This window comes from Triturus cristatus, chromosome 11 (assembly GCF_964204655.1).
Source record: "Triturus cristatus chromosome 11, aTriCri1.1, whole genome shotgun sequence".
NCBI classification, from domain to species: Eukaryota; Metazoa; Chordata; class Amphibia; order Caudata; family Salamandridae; genus Triturus; species Triturus cristatus.
The window spans coordinates 767967693-767988240 of record NC_140594.1 but is presented as its reverse complement, the minus strand read 5'-3'; positions in this window follow the sequence as shown (position 1 = coordinate 767988240).

Below are 20548 nucleotides of genomic sequence, written 5' to 3'. Positions count from 1 at the left end.
GCTATGGCATAAATATACAAAGAAGGACCCCGAGAGTCAGTGGCCACTGATGGGATCCTTCGACGACCATAAGATAGAAGCGCTTGAAATAGCTCTGCGTAGCAATAAGACGACGCCTACTATGCTTGACAGTATCGGCATGTGGCGCAAAGAAGCAACGCAACGGAAAAAGAGGGAAGAAGTAAAAGCAGAAAAGGAATTACGAAAGGCAGCTCACCTTGCCGCTAGAAAGTTAGAAGAAGACATAAAGGAGAGAAGGGAAACTAAACTAAGACAGGAGCCCGAAACATCAGGACAGTACGCTGTTAGGACCCCTTCTTTGCTCTACCCTGAGTTGTCCTCCAAGCAGCGAACGAATGACGAATTACTGTTAGGTCCCCCGATCATTTACATGCCCCCTCCATATGCACCCTCCCAGTCAGTAGTGCAACACCCACAACCCCCGAACACGAGCGAAAGCAGTACCGGGTCTCGGTCCTCACGGCCTCCGCGCCGGCCGAGCCTCCTGCGCTGAACACAACGTCGGCTATAACGTTAGACGACCTAGAGATGAGAAAGAAAGAGTCCACCAGAATGAATCGATTAACGAAGGATGAACGAGCAGGAATTGATAAGATAGTAGGGACACTGGTGGAGCGAAAGGAAAGTGAGGAGTATATAACAGACGTGTACAACTCGTATGCCGACAGCCGCAGACGACACTTCGTCGTACGGCTCTGTTATCACGCCCTGAATGCGTATGAGGAAAGATACCACGATAAAGGTCCCGAAGGCTTAGCAGCCCTATATAGGAAGGTAGACATCGGAGAGGAAAGAGAGGGCGACGTGACGAACCTCTTTACTCGTACACTCGAGGTCTACCGACACCTTAGAGAACATAGGCAGACCACCAAAGCAGAAACCCCCATAGCGACTAAGCCCCAGGAAGGAAGGGCTGAGGCCATGATGCCCATCAAAGAAGCTGCCCCCTACTGCGTCCCCCCACGAGGTCAGGGAACGCATGACGACATCAACCACCAAGATGCGAAGGGGAGGGTTGTATATAACTGGGTCTACCAGCCGTGGGACCGGCAAGATATTTTGACCTTTAGAAAAACTCTACCCGACTTGAGAAAGAATCCGACTGCCTTCTACACTGAACTGGGTACAGCCTTAGGTTCTACGATTATGACTTTAGCAGATATCGACTTGTTCTTTGGGCTATGTCTGCCGGCTGATGTGTGGAAACAAATCCGGAAAGTTGACCACGCTGAGCCGTTCGGATATACCTGGGTACAACTCGATACCATAGATAAGCAGCGAGAACCAGGACAGAAACCCCCAAAAGCCATATTAGAGCTCCCAGACAAGATTGTACTAAAACTGAAGACTCTAATCCCAGAAAGAAAGGTAGACTGGTCGATAGTAACGGCTTGCCGCCAGAAACCCCAGGAGGATGTGTCTGAATACTTCTCCCGATTCGAGACTGTGTTTTCCGATTACAGTGGCCAAGACATGACCACCGCAACCGGACATCACCTCTTTGTCCAGAATTATGTGAAGGGTCTGTCACAAGAAATCTCCCAGAAACTACAGACCAGCGAGAGTAGTTGGGCAGCCTCCAAACCCGCAGCAATTCTCCAGATGGCCCAATACTACGAAAATCAGAAAAATGAGAACGATAGGGCATCAGAGAAGAAGAAAAAGGAACTGAAGGAGAGGGTAATGATAGCACAGTTGCAAGGGGTGACCATAGGAAGGGAACCCCCGAAAGAGAATTACCACCCAACCGCCCCTAGAAAGCTACCCCCTAGAGACCATACACCTGCACCCTACAACGGACGGAGAGACTTAGATGGGAACCAATGTGCGTTCTGTAGAGGGTTCGGACACTGGAAATCCCAGTGCCCGGTCCTTCTGGAACTAAACAAAAATAGGGATCCCAGAGACACAGCATATGACCCCAGAAACAGAGGACAGGGACGAGGGCACACGAACGACGCAACCAACGTCAGGCCAGGCAAACCAAACACCTTTGACCGCCCCCGACAAAACCAGTGTCAGCAGTCCGACTATGAAAGCACCCATGACTTCGCATAGGACCGCCAGGGGCAAGGGAGGGATCCAGTCGAACTCCGTGTTGACCAGCAAGGCCCTTACGTCACTGCTAAGGTCTTGGGCACAAAATCTCCATTCCTGGTAGACACTGGGGCGACACGTAGTGCGTTATCCAAACGACTGATCCCTAGGGCACCCTTGTCTGGCTCACATGTAACCTCAATAGGCTTCGATGGAACGCCCTCCACTAACCCCTTATCAGCACCAATCTCCTTTGACTTAGAAGATAACACCACTGACACGACCTTCCTGCTCTCCTCCAACACCCCCGATGCTATTATGGGACTTGATTTGCTAAAACATTTTCGAGCTACCATCAGATGCTCCCCAGACGGAGTTCGAGTCATCCTACACGATAACCCAGATCTGTCCAGACCCTGTCACACACGGCGTATGCTCTCTATAACCGATGCTGACATGTCCCTACTCGACACATTACCTTCACATCTATGGGCTAAAACCGACTCAGATGTAGGGCGCATGGTGATTGACCCAGTACATATAACCGTCCGACCAGACGCAGTACTCCCAAAGCTTCCACAGTATCGGATATCACCCGAAGGCGAGAAGGCATTGGTGGAAATCATCGAGTCCCTAGTCGAGGCAGGAGTGGTAGAAGAAGTAGTCAGTAATGTTTGCAACAGCCCTATCCTACCCATTGTAAAGAAGCAAGGCGAGGGAGATGAGAAAGCCTACCGTTTCATTGTTGATTTACGAGAGGTTAACAAAGTAGTCGTACCCCAGTACCCCGTGGTCTCAGACATCACCACCATCCTCACCCTGATTCCATCCACTGCCACCACCTTTACTGTTATTGATCTCAAAAACGCCTTCTTCTCCATCCCCATCCACCCAGACAGCCGTTACCTCTTCGGCTTCACCCTAAAAGCTCGTTCATACAGATTCTGTAGGGCACCCCAAGGCTACACTGAGAGTCCCAGCATTTATAGCCAAGCCCTCAAGAGACAGCTAGATGCAGTCCAACTACCCGATGGAGTGGTGTTGATACAGTACGTCGATGACATTCTTTTGGCGGCCGACACCACTCCACTTGCCATCACAGCCACCATTCACCTCCTCCGCTTCCTTGCGGAGAACGGTCACAAGGTCTCCAGAAAGAAATTGCAATTCTGCCAGCCCCAAGTAACGTATCTAGGCCACCTACTATCCAGGGACGGGAGGAAACTTACCCCTGACCGAATTCAGACCATTCTAGAAACCCCTGTTCCCAAAACTCAGAAGCAAGTGCGGTCCCTAGTGGGCCTCACCTCCTTTTGTCGACAGTGGTTGCCAAATTTCAGTCTTATCGTAAAACCTCTGCTTTCCCTGCTGGCTAAAGATACCCCCTTCCCCCTCCCCTGGACACCCGAATGTCAATCCTCCTTCAAAGAATTACGAGACGCCCTCTGCTCGGCCCCAGTCCTAGGAACCCCAGACTACACTAAACCTTTCTCCCTCTACACCCACGAAAGGGAGGGATGTGCGTTGTCTGTCCTAACCCAGTCCATAGGCCCTAAGCAACGCCCTTGTGCCTACTTCTCTGCCACTCTTGACCCCGTAGCCAGAGCTTTGCCCGCCTGCCTTCGAGCAGTAGCCGCCGCTGCTGTCTCTATCCGGCAAAGTGAGGGGATCGTGCTCTCGAACCCCCTCACAGTATTGGTACCCCATGCTGTTGATACCCTCCTGAACCAAACCAAGACTCAACACCTGACTAGCGCACGACTGACTGGTTATGAACTGACTCTGCTTGCACCCCACATCACATTGAAACGATGCACCACTCTGAATCCAGCTACTCTACTACCTCTCCCTGACGCTGACCCCAATGCATCCCCTATACATGATTGCGTGACCCTCACCGACGAACAAACCAAGAGTAGGGTTGACCTCCGGGATACTGCCTTCCCGGACCCTGACGGAGAACTGTGGGTGGATGGCTCATGCATCAAGCTCCCCGATGGCACCACCTCAGCTGCCTATGCAGTCACCACAGCTCGAACAGTTGTTGAGACAGCCCGCATCACACAGCGATCCGCACAGGCGGCGGAACTAATTGCCCTCACACGAGCCTGCATCCTGGCAGCAGGGACAACCGCAAACATTTACACAGACAGTCAGTACGCCTTTGGGGTAGTTCACCACTTTGGGCTCTTATGGAAAGAGAGGGGATTCTTGACTTCTCATGGCACACCCATCCTGCATGGAGATCTAGTCTCTGCCCTGACCAAAGCAGTCCTCCTCCCCACACGGTTAGCTGTGATCAAATGCCAGGCACACAAGAAGGTGACAGACATTATAGGACAGGGAAATGCACTAGCTGACATTACTGCCCGAACCACAGCCGAGAATAGGTCCACGACCCGCATGTACGTGACCAGGTCACAAACTGAGAAATGGAAGGATGCTAGGGAAACGATTAGGGATATCCAACTAGCCAGCACACCACACGAATTAACTGAATGGGCCCGGGTGGGATTGAAGGACGATGACGGTTGTTGGCGAACTAAAGACTCGAACAAATGGTTGCTACCCGACTCATACTTGATCCCCATGCTGACCATGGCACACTCCCCCGCACACATAGGGTCTGCCCCCATGATCGAACTCATCTCCAAAGTCTGGCACAACGACTGAATACCAGACTCAGCCAAACGTCTGGTCCAACAATGCCTAATATGCCTCCAACACAACCCTGGGAAAGGAACTGCTGTACCCCGGGGAGGGTTTGGGGTCCCCAATCACCCCTTTGAAGTCCTACAAATGGACTATGTCCAGCTAGAAAGGTGCCAAGGTTTAAAGTATGTACTTGTCGTTGTGTGTGCCTTCAGCAAGTGGGTGGAAGCCTACCCAACCCATGACAACACCGCTATGACTACCGCAAAAGTACTACTGAAGGAATTCTTCCCCCGATACGGCCTTTGTCGAATTTTGTGGAGCGACAACGGCCCCCACTTCGTAGCCGAAGTTATCCAACTCATCTTAAAGGGGTTGGGTGTAAAACAGAAATTCCATGCGGTCTTCCATCCCCAATCTGCAGGCCTGGTTGAGCGACACAATGCCACATTGAAGCTTAAGATAGCAAAAATAGTCGCCACCACAGGACTAAGATGGCCAGACGCTCTCCCACTAGCATTGCTATCAATGCGTTCCACCCCCACCAAACACCACTTAACCCCCTACGAGGTCGTCTTTGGGCGGCCCATGAACCTTTGGACTGCACCAAAACCAACATCCATCCACGACGTCCCGGACGTCCTCATGTCTGACTATTTGTATAACCTAACTAAGACGTTGTCTGTTATCCATCAGCAGGTGCTGCACGCCATTCCCGATGTTTCCAGGGGCCCGGGACACGACATCCAACCCGGTGACTTCGTCTTAGTGCGTAACTTCCAGCGCACCAAGAGTCTGGAGCCCCGGTGGACGGGCCCCCTGCAAGTCCTGATCACCACCCGAACAGCTCTTCGAGTGGAGGGGAAACGCAATTGGCTGCATGCACACCACTGCAAGAAGGTATCACCGACCCTGACAACCACGGACAACATCACCGCCCAAGAGGAACTTCTGGACAAAGACCGACCATCCCTGAGCCGCTGCCCGGATACAGAGACACTTGAATTGATTGAATATCCCGATCCCACTGTGCCATCCAAAGAAGGGTATAACTTGCGACGAAAGGAGAGAACTTCGGCTAAGCAGACCACAGGCTGAGTGGAAATCTCAGAGCGGTAGCCTAGTCACCTCAAAGGCCACCAGGAGAGAAACTAAAACAAAGTCTGTGGTTCTGCCCGCTACCGAGTCTCTTGAAGGTGATGGAAGCGCCCGACATGAAGATGATGGAAGCAACCGGACGTCCGAAGATCCACTACAAAAACCCAAAGACTGACCGAATGCACAGCTTTAAGACAATAGCACTTTTTATTACCCTTCTCTTTTGCCTTCTCCTCGTGGTCACCTTCTGGATCATGGAGGAGAGCACACCCGCTCATAAGACATTGCTGACCACCGTTCAACCTACCACCACGAAAGAACACCATCTGATCTCACTTTCACCCCAACTCCGAGAAAGGCGTAAGGAGTTCTGGAATAACTCTTTTGTGCAGTTGCTTCACCAACACAACCTTGCCACCAACGCCACTAACTGCTGGATCTGTGGATTGCTACCACATGCCACTGGGCACTCAATCCCTTTCATCCCTTCACCTTTTTCTGTCCATGGTTCCTGCCTCGCCTGGCTGATCCTCCTACAGGAGAGCTACAAGGACAATGCCACTTCCGGCAGAACCATGTCACACTTCTACCATGGGTTCTGGCTGAACAAAACCGGTAGAACTTCCGCCCTCTTCTGCCCTCTGAGATCGAACACTTCCTTTCACATGGACATCCCCGCCAAAGAACGAGTTGAAATGCAAGTGTTCAACAATCCAGCCAGACCCACCTTCTCTTACCTCCGAAAGCGGGCGGCCGCCACCCTAACAGTGGCCCTGTCCGTCATCAACATCACTGGATCTGTATGCCTCGAAGGCCTGGGGGCACAGCTGGTGGGCCACAGCTCCTGCCTCATCACCCGAACATTGGACTCAGTTGACCCACCCTCCTTTGTTGCCTCCCCGAATATGTACTTCGTCTGTGGTACTAAGGCCTACACCTGGCTCCCGAAAGGTTGGGGAGGCACCTGCTACATCGCCTTCGTCCTTCCCCCGACATATGTGGCTCCAGCAAACCATCACCGACAGAAACGTGCCAAAGACATTGTACAAGCCGACTCTGCCGGAGCACAGTTCATGGACGCAGTAAAAGGTCTTGTTCCGCTCTGGGGTCCGATGGCAAACAGCCGTGCCATCCGCCACTTAACCCAGGCAGTCGAAACAGCAATGAACATTACAGCTGGCGCCCTCGCCAACAACACCGCTGAGCTTCAGGCCGTCCGCCTGGTGGCTCTCCAGAACCGCCTTGTTCTAGATGTGGTTCTGGCTGATCGTGGAGGAGCATGCCGCATCATTGGGTCCAGCTGTTGTACCTACGTACCGGATAACTCACCCTCAGTCTACAAAGCAATTGAACACCTCCACAGACTGTCCACAGAGGTCCATCAAGAGCAAGAAGAATGGTCACTGGGGAGTTGGTTTTGGGACACTATTAAAGGTTGGGGATGGAGGCTGTTTTCATTTATCCTCATACCAATCGTGATACTATGTGGATGTTGCTTGGGGATTCAGTGTCTGCCACCTTTATGTTCGCTTTTTATGAACTGCATCTGCCCTAAGACTTTGGACTTTGAAACAGAGTGGATGAAAGCTCTGAATGAGGTGGAGGTACGGGGTATTATGGGGATAGATCCAAACTAGGCAAGCTGGCGAGACATGTTAAAAGGGAGGACTGTGGAAATTTAGCGTGCAAACTGAACATTATCTGCGCCATCTTGCCTCTCCCCAGCGCCACGCATAGCGAATGCACGGCCGCCATTTTAGGCACCCCACTCTCTCTCCCCGCTCACTCTCGATCGCCAGCGCTTTCCCCCGGCGCTGCGAGCATCCCCCGCGCGCCGGCCACCCCCGCTCTCTCATACAGGCCATAAACCCTCTCCTTCTGCGCGACCCTGCTACGGAACCACATCCGACCGACATCCCATACATGGTCATGCCTCTCCTTTGATAACCCCCTTCCTCTGCGCCCCATTGTCTGAACTGGTCCCAGGCCATCACCTAGCCCTGCGGATGCAGTTTATTGCCCCTACTGTAAGGGAAACACCCCACATCAAAGGGATTACAGTAGATCAAAGCCCCTACTCCCTGAGACCCGACCGGTCACACACACCCCCAGGAATTGGCGGAATACCCTGCTGCGCAATAGCCATCTCCTACTGTGGGTGGGGTGGGAACTTCTACTGTATCTATGTGTGGGATCGGATCTGAACCAGGGATTCAGGGGATATTCCCCCATACTTCAAGGGAATCTCAAGAATGTACTATGTGTAATAAAGCAATAAACCAGTGTATAAGAGACCAGGTCTCAGAGATGCAGTTAGAGCACCTCGTGACGATACCTTGCTGTCTGATCTGATGTGTTCTGCTCCGACGGAATAAAACTTTGTTTCCTGCCTTCCAGTCTCCGGCGCCTGCCTCTTTCATTGGTAAATTATCGAGTGGTATAAGAGGCGATTACCGCCGGGCAAATACTTGAAAGGTTATCGACTGAAACTGCCGCTACCATTTAACAACTGGACCTGCATCTGTTGAACCCAGGACCCCAGAGTGACTCCCAGGGCTAGTTGGCTGGCTCCTCAATAGCACCTTGGGGACAGAAGGCTCCAACAACTTTGAACCCTGCACCTGGACTCTGCTATCTGTGAGTCCTACACTGCCAACTGATGCCACTCCAGTCCTGGACCCTTAGAATTGGGCCTGAAGCTGCTCTACCAGTTCCTCTGTGGATCTAGTGGAACTGATGAATCTTCTCTGCTGCAAGGATTGCAGTCCACATTGGAACCACCACTGTATGAGGCTGCCCCGAAACAGGCCCTCACATTGCAAATCTCTTGTTGATGGACGACTCAACATCGATGCAGGTTCTTGCATTGCAGCCTCGTAGCTCCTTGGAATCAATACATCGCCTCATTCGCTCAACACATCTCAAATGCTGGACTTTGCACCACAAGCCCTCAGCAACAGGATCCTCGACAATGACGCAAAACCTCACATCACAGCTTTGCAGCTCCTCGGAAGTGATACATCACCTCAACAGTGTAACACATCCTCGACGTGGGACCTCACAATGTTCCCAACTAGGATTTAGGCACTCTTGTTCAGCGGGCCACACTGAGTCCATGTAGACAGCCCATGCTCCATCACGATCGTCTTCAGCTTGTGACTTTGTCTTGATCCGGTGTGACCAGATTTCCACAGTTGGCACTTTGCGCTTTTTGGCACTATTTTCACTGAAACCTTTCCAATTGCATAACTCCGATTTTTTCAATTGGATATTTGTTGTTTTCCTCTTGTTTTGTTTATCAAACTCTACTCTATTTTTCTAAATTGGTGTGGGATTTTTCTTATTTTGCCGTTCATATTACTACTGTTTGAAGTGCTGCATAAATACTTTACATATTACCTCTAAGTTAAGCCTGACTGCTCCGTGCCAAACTACCAGAAGGTTGGGCACAGGTTAATTTTGGCTTTGATTGTGCCTCACCCTGACAAGGATTGTGGTTCCTGATTGAGTAGGGTTTCACCCCCCTCAACCAGTAACCCACTTTTCTACAATAATTGAGAGCAGTGCAAACCCTCTGCTTTTCTCACACTGGCTCTTTAATGGTACAGTAGAAAATCGAGTGTCACTCTGTCAGTCATAGGCTGAGACTGAGTCGACCTGCACTCTCGAAATCAGGGTGAGAATTCTTAAACTGCATATTCTCATGTACAGTGCTTCACTTTCCCTAACCAGAAACTCTGAATATCCTTGGCAAATAAGTGTTAGTTCATTTGTATCTCCTGGGCAAAGATACCAAGGCTGAATACATATTGTACAGAACTGGGAAATTAATAGTTCTCCTCACTATTTCCTTGGGTGTAAAACATTCTTTGTTTATTTTTAAACCTAATGAAATAACAGAAGCTGTACATGCTATGGTACTCTCCTGAGCACATTATTTACTCGTCTTCTCATTACATCTCCCCCTTTGCACCATGTTAAGAGTAGTATTGAACAGTACTCCCAGTTCACTTGAACATCTGAAGAATTACTTTGAGTTTATATTCGCTCCATGGTTTAGCTCAGTAATAAGTCTTATTCACCAGACCACGGTGACAACAATTACCTAATTAAAACGACATGCTTAATTCCTCGTATCTGTAGCCAACCTTAAATGAATATGCTGACAGATGTCTCAGTACTTTCCTGATCTGGTTTTATTTGCAGTCATCTTGCACTCTATTTTCACACCTGGCATTTAATAACACTAATCCAGTCAAACATGGGAATGACTCTGCTACCTCAATACTGCTTAAGCAGGGGGGGCTGCTATGAAATAAAAGTGGTGAGGAAGCATGGGAGGCACTGCAGGGGGCAGCGCAGGGGAGAAATATAAGAAAATATATATATTACTTACGTGCCGGCCGCTGCCTCACTCCTTTTCTGCTCTTATCGGCTCCCTGCAGTCCATGCACAGACTCCCAGACTCCCCTATGCCAATCCTGACGCTGCTCTTATGCTGGCAAAACCCAGCATGTGAGAAGCGCTGGGATTGGTCTGAGCATACTGGTTTGATGCTCAGTCAGGCCCTGGGAGCCTTTGGCTTGTTCTCCACCCAGCTGTGCAGCACAGCTATGGTGGAGAGACCTCCGTGTGCATGTCTGTTTGCCCGTCGTAGGCAGGGCCTGACTGGCCGGGCGTTTCCCCGGTGGGCCACCATGGTGGGGCTGGTTTGGGCCCCTGGGGGGCCGTTTTTGTTACCGGGCCAGCAATATCGGCCCCCTCTAACAAAATCGGCCAAAACCTGCCCTAGCAAACAGCTTGGCCGCACCCTCCCCCGGCCCACAGAGGGACGGCGACCGAGCAGTTTGCCATGGCCGGTTTCGGTTCCCAGTCTGGCCCTGGTCGTAAGACGGACGGCCAAACTGAAATGTGCACTTTCAGCAGTGCCCACCACTTTCCTTCTTCCTGCTGCAGCTCCTGTCCATGAGGATGGCCTGGTCCCGCCCCATTCTAGGCTTGGCTCAGCGGGGAAAAATAAAATGATTACAAGCTGTTTTATTATCATTGTTTTTTCGTTTTTCCACTGCTGAGAGGGCAGTGTGGCGACGTTCCTCTGCCTTAACGTAGGAGCCTCCCCTGTGCTTAAGTGCTGGAATCCTTTCAATTCAGAAATACTATTCACCTCAGCGTCTCTCTCTCATCCACAGCTCTCCCACTGAGGAAGGGACAGCAGTTCACTAAAGCTCACACTGTGGGCTTGGGAACCTGAAACCAGTATCAGGAGAGCCTCAGGAGACCTCAGCTAACTTCCAAATGTAAGGAGATATCTGTACAAAAGCTTCTGCTCTGTTTGCTGGAAACATCTGTTACACAGTGTGGTTCTGGCCATTTCTGGCTCCACTCTCCACCCCATTACCAAAATGCCATACAGCAGCTGCAGCACACAAGGCTGCAACCTTATACTGCTGCCCCTGCATGGTTCAGAACTCTTTTACCCAGCGGCGGCCGGAACAGGTAAATGCAGTGAGACGGGGGCGGGGCAGGGTGGGGAAGTCAATAGACGACGAAATAGGTATAATTAAATAAATAAATACCTATTCCGTCGTCTGTCTACTCCCCCCCCCCCCCACACCCACCCCCGCGGCGCCCTGCCCCGCTCCACCGTGCTTACCTGCTGCTTTTACCACTGTACCCCTGAGCAACTAGTATTTCTGAATTTCTTAAGGCTCCTCTCGCATCTACTCATTCCTAACTGAGCGAAAGGAGAACATGTAGCTTCAAACAGAAGTTGTAATTTTAATACCAAGAGCGCATGCCAACAGGACACCAGAATTAGGTTCCCAGCTTAAACCACCCGTCAGAGAATTTCATTTCAGACCCTCCCTCCATCCCCCACAGAGTTCCACCACAGAACACAAAGCCATGAACAACTAAGAAAGCCCTGCTACCTCGGGTATTTACTTTGCTTGCTGTCAAAGCTGCACAATCTCTTGTCAGTGCTCTCAGGAGACTAACTCTTTTTTCACATGAGACAACATGGCCACACTTACAGTCGTGCGCTTGAAAAAAACTGCTGTAAACATGGAAGGGAGGGACAGCTGCTCTTCGCTAACGAGATCCCACAGGTGAAGTAAGACTTCCATGATGGTGGGTTGGGGTTAGCCATCCTGCAGCATAAAACCTCCCACGCTGTCCGTCACTAGCTGCCACAGGCAACCCTTTTCATGCCTTTTTCCTGCTGTGTATGTCTATTTGAGAGCTGTTTTCAAACATAGAAGTAGGTGGCATAGTACTAGTAGAGGCAGGCATTTTGTTTCACACTGTTGCATAAAACACCGAACAACCAGACCTGCTTATTATCTTTGCAACAAGCCACAAGGTGCCCTTTGAATTTTTGGTCATATTACAATGCGAGTGGCTGTTGTTCGTGGCACTTGTGTTTTTACTGCTGTTTTTTTAGCATGAAATGTGTCCTCATCGCTAAAACGGGCACAAATATGCATTAAGTTCTAAAATATATCACTAAATACCGGATTTGATTTTGTGTAATTAACCATAGTTTTGTGTAATTTTAGAAAAACCTTAGGCAATTATGTAAAGCAGTTTCTTGACTTTAGCACATCCTACACTCATGTATAAGTGGGCAGTAATAGGGCATTCACCAAAAATCGAAGGATGCCCCATGCTTTCACCTCTGCCATCTAGAGTAGGACAATTGTTTTTTTACAGTGCCATGTGGTCCACAGACACTCACATTGGAAACCCTTTGTGGCAGGCCGGACGCAGCAGGTGGCATCTGTCTTACTGGCATTACAAGGCCTGCTGCAGTTTCCTGCCCGGGAAGTCTTGCCGACACCAGACTGGGAAAAACATCAATGTCACTGACACACTGGGACAAAAAAATAAATCAGCTCAACAGGGACATTGTTTTTAGTTTACTTTTTAGAAACAGCTACCCTGTTCTGAAAAACAAAAAACAAAATGGTTGACAGGCCCACCATGCCACCAATCAAATAATTAAGATTGTCTGGGTTAGGACACCTTTCAAAAGTCAGCTAAACTTGTCTGTAGACTCCACAGAATTTTGAGAAATGTCTGTTTTTGACTGATGAGCTTCTGTTAAAAATGCCCAGCCCAGTGTTTAATTTGTAAAATAATAAGTGCCAGGGCTCTCGTCAGAAGTCAGCTTGCACCAGCCCATTTATCCTGTTAGTGCCGCCTAAAACAAAACCAACTACTAACCATGAAGGTAGGGAGAGGATGTGGAGCAATGGCTAGAGCTCATCATCGGCTCAACATCCTGTGATTCTGGGCAAATCACTTAATCTCTTTGCATTCCATAAATGATTGTGTCCTTAACTGGTGCTCATGAAAAGCGCTTTGTGAATGATTAAGTGCCGGTGCTGAGCACCAGAAACCACCGCCTAAAACTAAGCACTGGCCCAGCCTTTATATCATGCCATCATTCAGAAATCAAATTTATAGTCACCGAACCAGCAGGGAAGTAGCAACAGGTGGGGTGGGAGTAGGGGGTGGGGGGTTGGGGTGTGAAACCCCACAATTAAATGCATTCTTTTGATAGTTGGGTCTGGGGGCCCTGAGTTGGGTCTCCTATTTCTGTGTTGGTTTTTCTGGTAATGCATCAAGAGTAAAAGACAGAACAGTTACCTAAAACAGGAGAGAGAGTGAGAGAGATATACATCTGGTGGATCAAACCAGATAACCTGGAATCAATTACGGCTGCCCTGCTTGTCCAAACTGTGTTATCCTAGGAAATCATTTTATCTCACAGACCCTATATTTTCTTTATTATTTGATATGAGAGCACTTTAAAATACTTAAATTCAGAGTGCATGCTACTCAAGCTGAAGTACCGGGTTTTTAGAACCCAGCGGTGCAGGGGAACACACCCTAAGACTTCGGATTCTTCCTGTTTCAGACCCACAGAAACACAGAGTCTTCTAGGTGAAATCAAAGATCGTATTTATTGGCTGCAGACCAATCACAGGTATCCGAGAAGTACAACACGATGTATGTTCTCAGGAGACTGCTCCCGAACCAAAAAACAGCCTTTACTTATATACACAAAATTATGCTTGGGGGCAATACCGCCCCTATTTTACAAGTGGTTATTCACATATTTTAGTTTCAAAGAAACGGCAGAGCCATAATGACAATCCCACATTTCAGTTCATTAAGCATACAGTCATTTTACCCAGCAAGGCTCACAACCCTCATCAGATAACAGCGGACCCCAATAAAACGGGCACCTCCTGCTCGTAAAACAAGCCATAAAGTAGGAAACAGAGTCAGGTGTGAAAATAGCTTAGTCAGAGATCGTGTGTGAACAAGGACTTTATGATGGGTCGAGCCCTGATGCTAATCACATTAGGCCGCGGGAAAAGGAACCGGCCGGACACGATTGACCTCGGGCAGCGGAGTCAGTTCGCACAGGTCAGAGAGAAGTCACAGAAGGTGTACGTGTCCTTTAGGCCTAGGCAGGGCCTTAGTGCGCAGCCTATGTGAGGGCAACCACAAAATGGCTACTGTTCTAAAATGGAACCCAAAGGGTTCAATATGTGATATCGTATGCACGGTGAATTCATCAGTGAAACATGACAAAAACACTCATACATACCGCGTTACTCATTTGCGGTTCGTCGATACCAAAATTGGCATGGTGGGACCATGCCACCTACACGGTTCCGAATTTTACAGTACCACAGACCCTCCTTTTGCCCTTACATAGGCAAGAACTATACTAATCTGAGTCCAAGTCTATGTTCTTAAAGTCATGGAGATGTTGCTGTAGCATCATACTATTGCTTAGCTCGTCCCTTGATACAGGTTTCCTTACACATGATGTAACACAGAAGCTACATATTACAGGAGCACACTGTATACATAAACAGAACAGGAAAAGAATGGCTAAAATCATCCCAATGACTATTAGAATCTTCCATCCCCAAGCTGATATCAGTCCCCAGAACCATCCCATCATTGACCAATCTCCTTTATCCACGTGAATGGATTCGGAAATCTTATGTAGTTTGGAAATGGCCTGATAGACTGTCGGAGCGTTATCTGGTATGAAAATACAACAGCTCGATTGGATAACCTTGCATACCCCACCACGGTCTGCAAGTATGACATCTAGAACCATACGGTTCTGCAACGTCATGAGGCGATCCGCTTGAAGCTCAGCTGTCAAGTTACCAAGGGCACCGGCCGTTACATTAACAGTGGATTCAACTACACGAGTCAGTTGTCTCAGGTTCCGACTATTGACCATTGGTCCCCAAAACGGCAGGAAACCCAGGAAAAAGTCTCCCGCTTCCTGACCGGCAGTATCTTCCTTACTAACAACGCCTCTCACAACTCTGGTCTTGTGATAATCAGAGGCAGCAGTAAATGTTGGCGGTAGCAAATTTGCAACATAACACGTGCCCGAGAAATCAGGGGGCAACCATGTATATGCTCGATCACTACAGACAAAGTATGTACCTTTGGCAGCTAAAAACGCAGGGGAAAACTGTGATGGAAAAGTGTATGTTTCAGTACAGTTACTCCTCCCTAGTTGAGCTCTTGGATTTTGACCATTGCCTTGTAAACAAAGGCGACCCATGTGTGGTACAACCCAAATTGGAGATGAACTTTTGCGCTGTTTTTCGCCCAAACTAATGCTATACCCTGTCGCGTTCCAACCTACATAAACTCGCAACTCATCCTTGGGAATAGATGTATATGCATCGATATCTCTACTCATATCTGCAACTCCTCTCATCAAGGCTTTATTGTTCGAGTTAAGTCTAGTGGAACGCGGTGGTCGCTGGGAGTAGGTTTCAAGCGCAAAGAGAAACATGGTCTGGAATGCCCATGATGTACCATTATAGCTAAACGGCAGTACTAGATATGGGATACCCTTATTAATGGTGTGTGGCATCAAACCACACACCCAGCAGTTTGTTGTATTCATAACTAGTTGGTGCTGGTGTAGGAGTTGAATGAACGAATTGTTTACAAATTCGGCACGTCTAGCTTGTTCGTGTTCTGGCAGAGGGTGAAAAGAGTGCGGAAAAACAGTAGGAGGAGGTGTGGGCTGCACAGTGGGTGTAAATGACACTTGGGAAGACAATAATACACAACCTACAGAAAACACCATCATGCTAAATAGTACAAACAGACACAATATTACAAAAGTTTGCTATTCAGTATTTTACATATTCCGCTCTTGAAATTTATTTCCTCGGTGGGCCTCTCCATCTTGAAAAACTCCATCCTCTAACCGTGCTGCTCGCGGCGAATGAGTATCTTCTGCTTAAGGAGTACACCTGTCAGTCCAGGGAACGCCCTAGACCAACCAGAACCGTAGACCTAACGTCTTCAGCTTGTACCCCAAAGTCTTGGCACCGCGTCCCTGCAGCTGAACCCGGATGGTGGTTCGAAAAACAAAAAGTCAAAAAGGTTTTTCAGATGAGAGAGCTGCACTTTTGGAAATAGTAAAGAAAAAGAATTTTTATTTGTCCATAGTTCTTGGCCTCAAATTATAGCGACTTCTGCCAGGTACTGTCTGGTCCTGAAACAAGAGTTCAGGCTCTGTGGTGTCCAATCGGATTGAGGGCGATGTAGCTTCCTGCAGAATGTTGTCACTTTCTTGCTCTGTATTTGTCTCCTTTACACGTGCATCGCTAAAAGGCACAAAACGAGGCACAGTGTCAGCCTCGGAGTCAGCGATCCCCTCCTGGACCCACCGATCATACGGTAGGGGCAAAGGGATCCTCTTGCAATGTATTCCGTGTATCCAATTCTTTTTCCCTTTCACCCGAACCGCTGATCTTGTCGATAGCAGGACTAGGTGGGGGCCGATCCAACGGGGCTCATCATTTTTCGTACGTTGAAAATTCTTAATCAGCACCCACGTTCCAGGATTAATAGGGTGTCCTGGAGCTTCAGAGGCCTGGGGCAAAGTATCGTGAACCTGTTGGTGTAAGACACGCAATTTAGCCGTCAATTCATACAGATAATCAAGCAGTACTGGATGTTCGATTTCACTGAATTTTGTCGGCCTTGGCACTCCCCATACATTGGTCGGACGGCCAAACACAATTTCATACGGACTAAGTCCCACTCGTGAATGCACAGTCATTCTTGTTGATAGGAGTGCTAAGGGCAGAGCGTCAGGCCATTTGAGACCGGAGCTCGCCTGAATTTTGGCCAACTTAAGTTTCAAAGTGCCATTGTAGCACTCTACTAATCCAGCTGATTGGGGGTGATTTGCAGCGTGGAACTTCTGCTTAATTCCTAGTCCCTCACACACATCCTTCATCACTCGACATACAAATTCACTCCCGTTATCACTCCATACCATCCTCGGCATTCCAAACCTAGGGAAAAATTCTTTGACAAGGGCTTTAGCTGTGGACAAGGCCGTATTGTCTTTTAGGGGATATGCTTCTATCCATCTTGAAAAAGCGCAAACAACAACCAGTACATATTTCAAATTGTTGCATCTTTCCATGTGGATGAAGTTTAGTTGCAGAACTTCAAATGGATATGATGGAGGCGCAAAATGACCAGGTGGAGTTGGGGTTCCCCTACCAGGATTGTATTTCAGACATACCATGCAATTTTTGACCACATCCTCTGCACATTTAGGGATTCCAGCATTCTGCCATTCTGGAGCCAACAACTTACAAATCCCTTTCACACTGATATGTGCCATTCCATGCGCCATCGTAACCACTGGAAGCACATATGCATCAGGTAACAACCATCGCCGGTGTTCTGACAAATCAATCCAACAACCGTTTTCATCTAATTTACCCTTACTCTCTTTCCACATACTCAATTCCCTCTCTGTGGCTTCAGCTTGAAGGGACTTCACACTCTCTATCGTGTCTTCACACATTCCAACATCACCAACCCATCTTGCAGGGCCTGCAACATACATTCGAGTTGTCATATCTTTTGCTGTTTCTTTCGCGGTTTAAATCAGCAAATGCATTACCACGTCCAACATCATCGGTAACCTTCTTGTGTGCGCTGCATTTCACAATCGCGACTTGTAATGGCAAGGTAAGTGACTCAAGGAGATCATTCACTAACTGACCATTCTGAATCTTAGCTCCATGCGAGGTCAGGAAACCACGTTCTTTCCACAAACGCCCAAAACTATGGGCCACACCAAAAGCATACTGACTGTCAGTATATATGTTCACTTTCATTCCTTTCGACAACACGCATGCTCTTGTAAGTGCAATTAATTCTGCTGCTTCAGCCGAATTATGTGGTATGCGTGCAGTTTCAACAATCGTGTGCAGAGTCGTGACAGCATATGCAGCAGTTGTATCACCATTCGGAAGCTTAAAGCACGAACCATCCACCCACAAGGTACCATCACATTCAACCAGGGGAGTATCTTTAAAATCCACTCTCCCTTTTGTTTCTTCTTCTGTTCTGAACAGACAATCATGCTGTTCAATCTCATCTGTGTCTGCTGAAATTGGCAATAATGTGGCTGGATTCAGCGTGTTGCACCTTTTTATGTGCACATGGTTTGCTAACAGTGTCAATTCATACCCTGACAATCGAGCATTAGTTAAATGCTGTGTCTTGGTCCTGTTTAACAATGTGTCCACCGCATGGGGAACCATTACAATCAATGTGTTATTCATCACTAATCCAGCAGACTGTCGAATAGACGCAGCTGCTGCCGCTGTGGCTCTTAAACAACTTGGCAATGCCCTCGCTACAGGGTCCAAAGTCGACAAAAAATACGCGCATGGACGCGGTCTGTCTCCAAAAGGCTGTGTTAGCACTGACAATGCGCAACCGTCCTTTTCATATACATACAAGGTACAAGGCTTACTATAGTCGGGGGTACCCAACACAGGAGCTGAACATAATGCCTTGCGTAATTCCAAAAAACTTTTCTAACACTCTTCAGACCATGGGACAAGATTCGGTATATCTTTATATGTTAATGCTAGCAATGGTTTTCCCAGTAAAGAAAAACTCGGTATCCAGTGCCTACAGTATGAAGTAATACCTAAGAAAGCACGTACTTTCTCTTTGTCCTAGGCACGCTTAATTGTGCAATGGCTTGAATTCTTTCTGGGGTCAGCTTTCTTCCCTCCTTCGATAAGAGATGACCTAAATAGGTCACTTCTTGTCGACAATATTGCAGTTTTGAGAGAGACACTTTGTGATGAAAGGCAGACAAATGACGCAACAATGATGATGTAGCTCCTTTACAAATCTCCTCAGTATCCGCGGCGATTAGTAAATCGTCAACATACTGGATAAGGGTAGCACCGTTAGGTAAAACAAGGGCATCAAGCTGCGCTTTTAAAGCCTGACTGTATATTGATGGACTTTCACAGTAGCCCTGTGGAGCACGTTTAAAACGGAAGCTTCGACCTCCTAAACAAAAGCCAAAAATATCCCTGCTCTCCTCTGCAATCGGGATACTAAAGAAAGCATTCTTTAAATCAATCACTGAGAACCAAGCAGCGGAAGCTGGGGTCATAGTCAACAAGGCAGTTATATCAGGGACCACTGGAAACTGTGGCACAACTACCTTATTGACCTCTCTAAGATCGATCACAAATCTGTAAACAGGTGGCTGAGAAGGGTCAGTACGTTTTAAAACAGGCAGAACCGGACTATTGCAAACGTTGCCTCTCGTCTCTTCAATTATATCCTTGTCAATTAAATCATAGATAATTGCTAACAACGCTTTTTCACCTTCCTTAGAGATCTTGTACTGGGGAATGCGGGGCAATCTAACATTGGCTTTAAAAGTGACAACATACGGCGGTATTTCCAAAAGGCCCACATCATTAGGGCCAGTGGCCCAAAGGGCATCAGGAAGAGACGACAATTCAGCTGGCAGTTTATTCTTGGACAAATACATGGGAGAAATCACTTCCTTACCCAGCGTAAGTTGTACTCCTGAGGGGGAACAATATAATGTCGCATGTAATCTCTTTAACAAATCCAATCCTAACAGGTTTTCACCACATCCTGTCGTTAGGATAAGGGGGGCTTTCAGCTCACAAGGTCCAACAGAAAGGGCCATAGGACTTGAGATCGGGTTCCTAACCGGGGCGCCAGAAAAACCTACTGAAACATTCATTTTGCCAGACAAAGGCGCGCCAGGGAGTTTTGAGCGCATAATAGAACTCTTTGCAGCACCAGTATCCAGCAGAACGGGCTCTGTTACACCCGCTGTAGTCACCTTAACATACGGTCCGCTCTGATCCACTGGCACTGAAACAACTCCCTCTCTATGTCTATGGCTGTCCTAGTAATCATTACCTTCCGTATTATCATCTTCCACATAATAGTCATTATTATAGTACTGAGCTGTCTTGCCAGTTGCATTGGCTTGCTGATCAAAACTATTCATCGTATTTTGAGGCGGAAGAGGACGAGCGTTCTGGGGAACATTTCCACGCCCTCTACCTCTTGGAGCTTGCTGGCCACCTCTACCTTGTGCGCCATAAGCATTATTCGTGCGCTGCAACAATCTAAGACAATTATTTTTAAAATGACCTTCCTCCTTGCAATATGAACACTGATTGGGACCGATAGGGACACGTGGTTGATAATACCCATACATTTGCTGATTATTCTGAAACTGTTGAGGTTGCTGATAGATACCCTGGGTTTGCCTATAATTATTCTGACCTCCACGTGGCGGATAAGCCTGCTGTAAAAGAACCTTTGTTTTCAACTCTTTCGTTTTCTTGTCTGT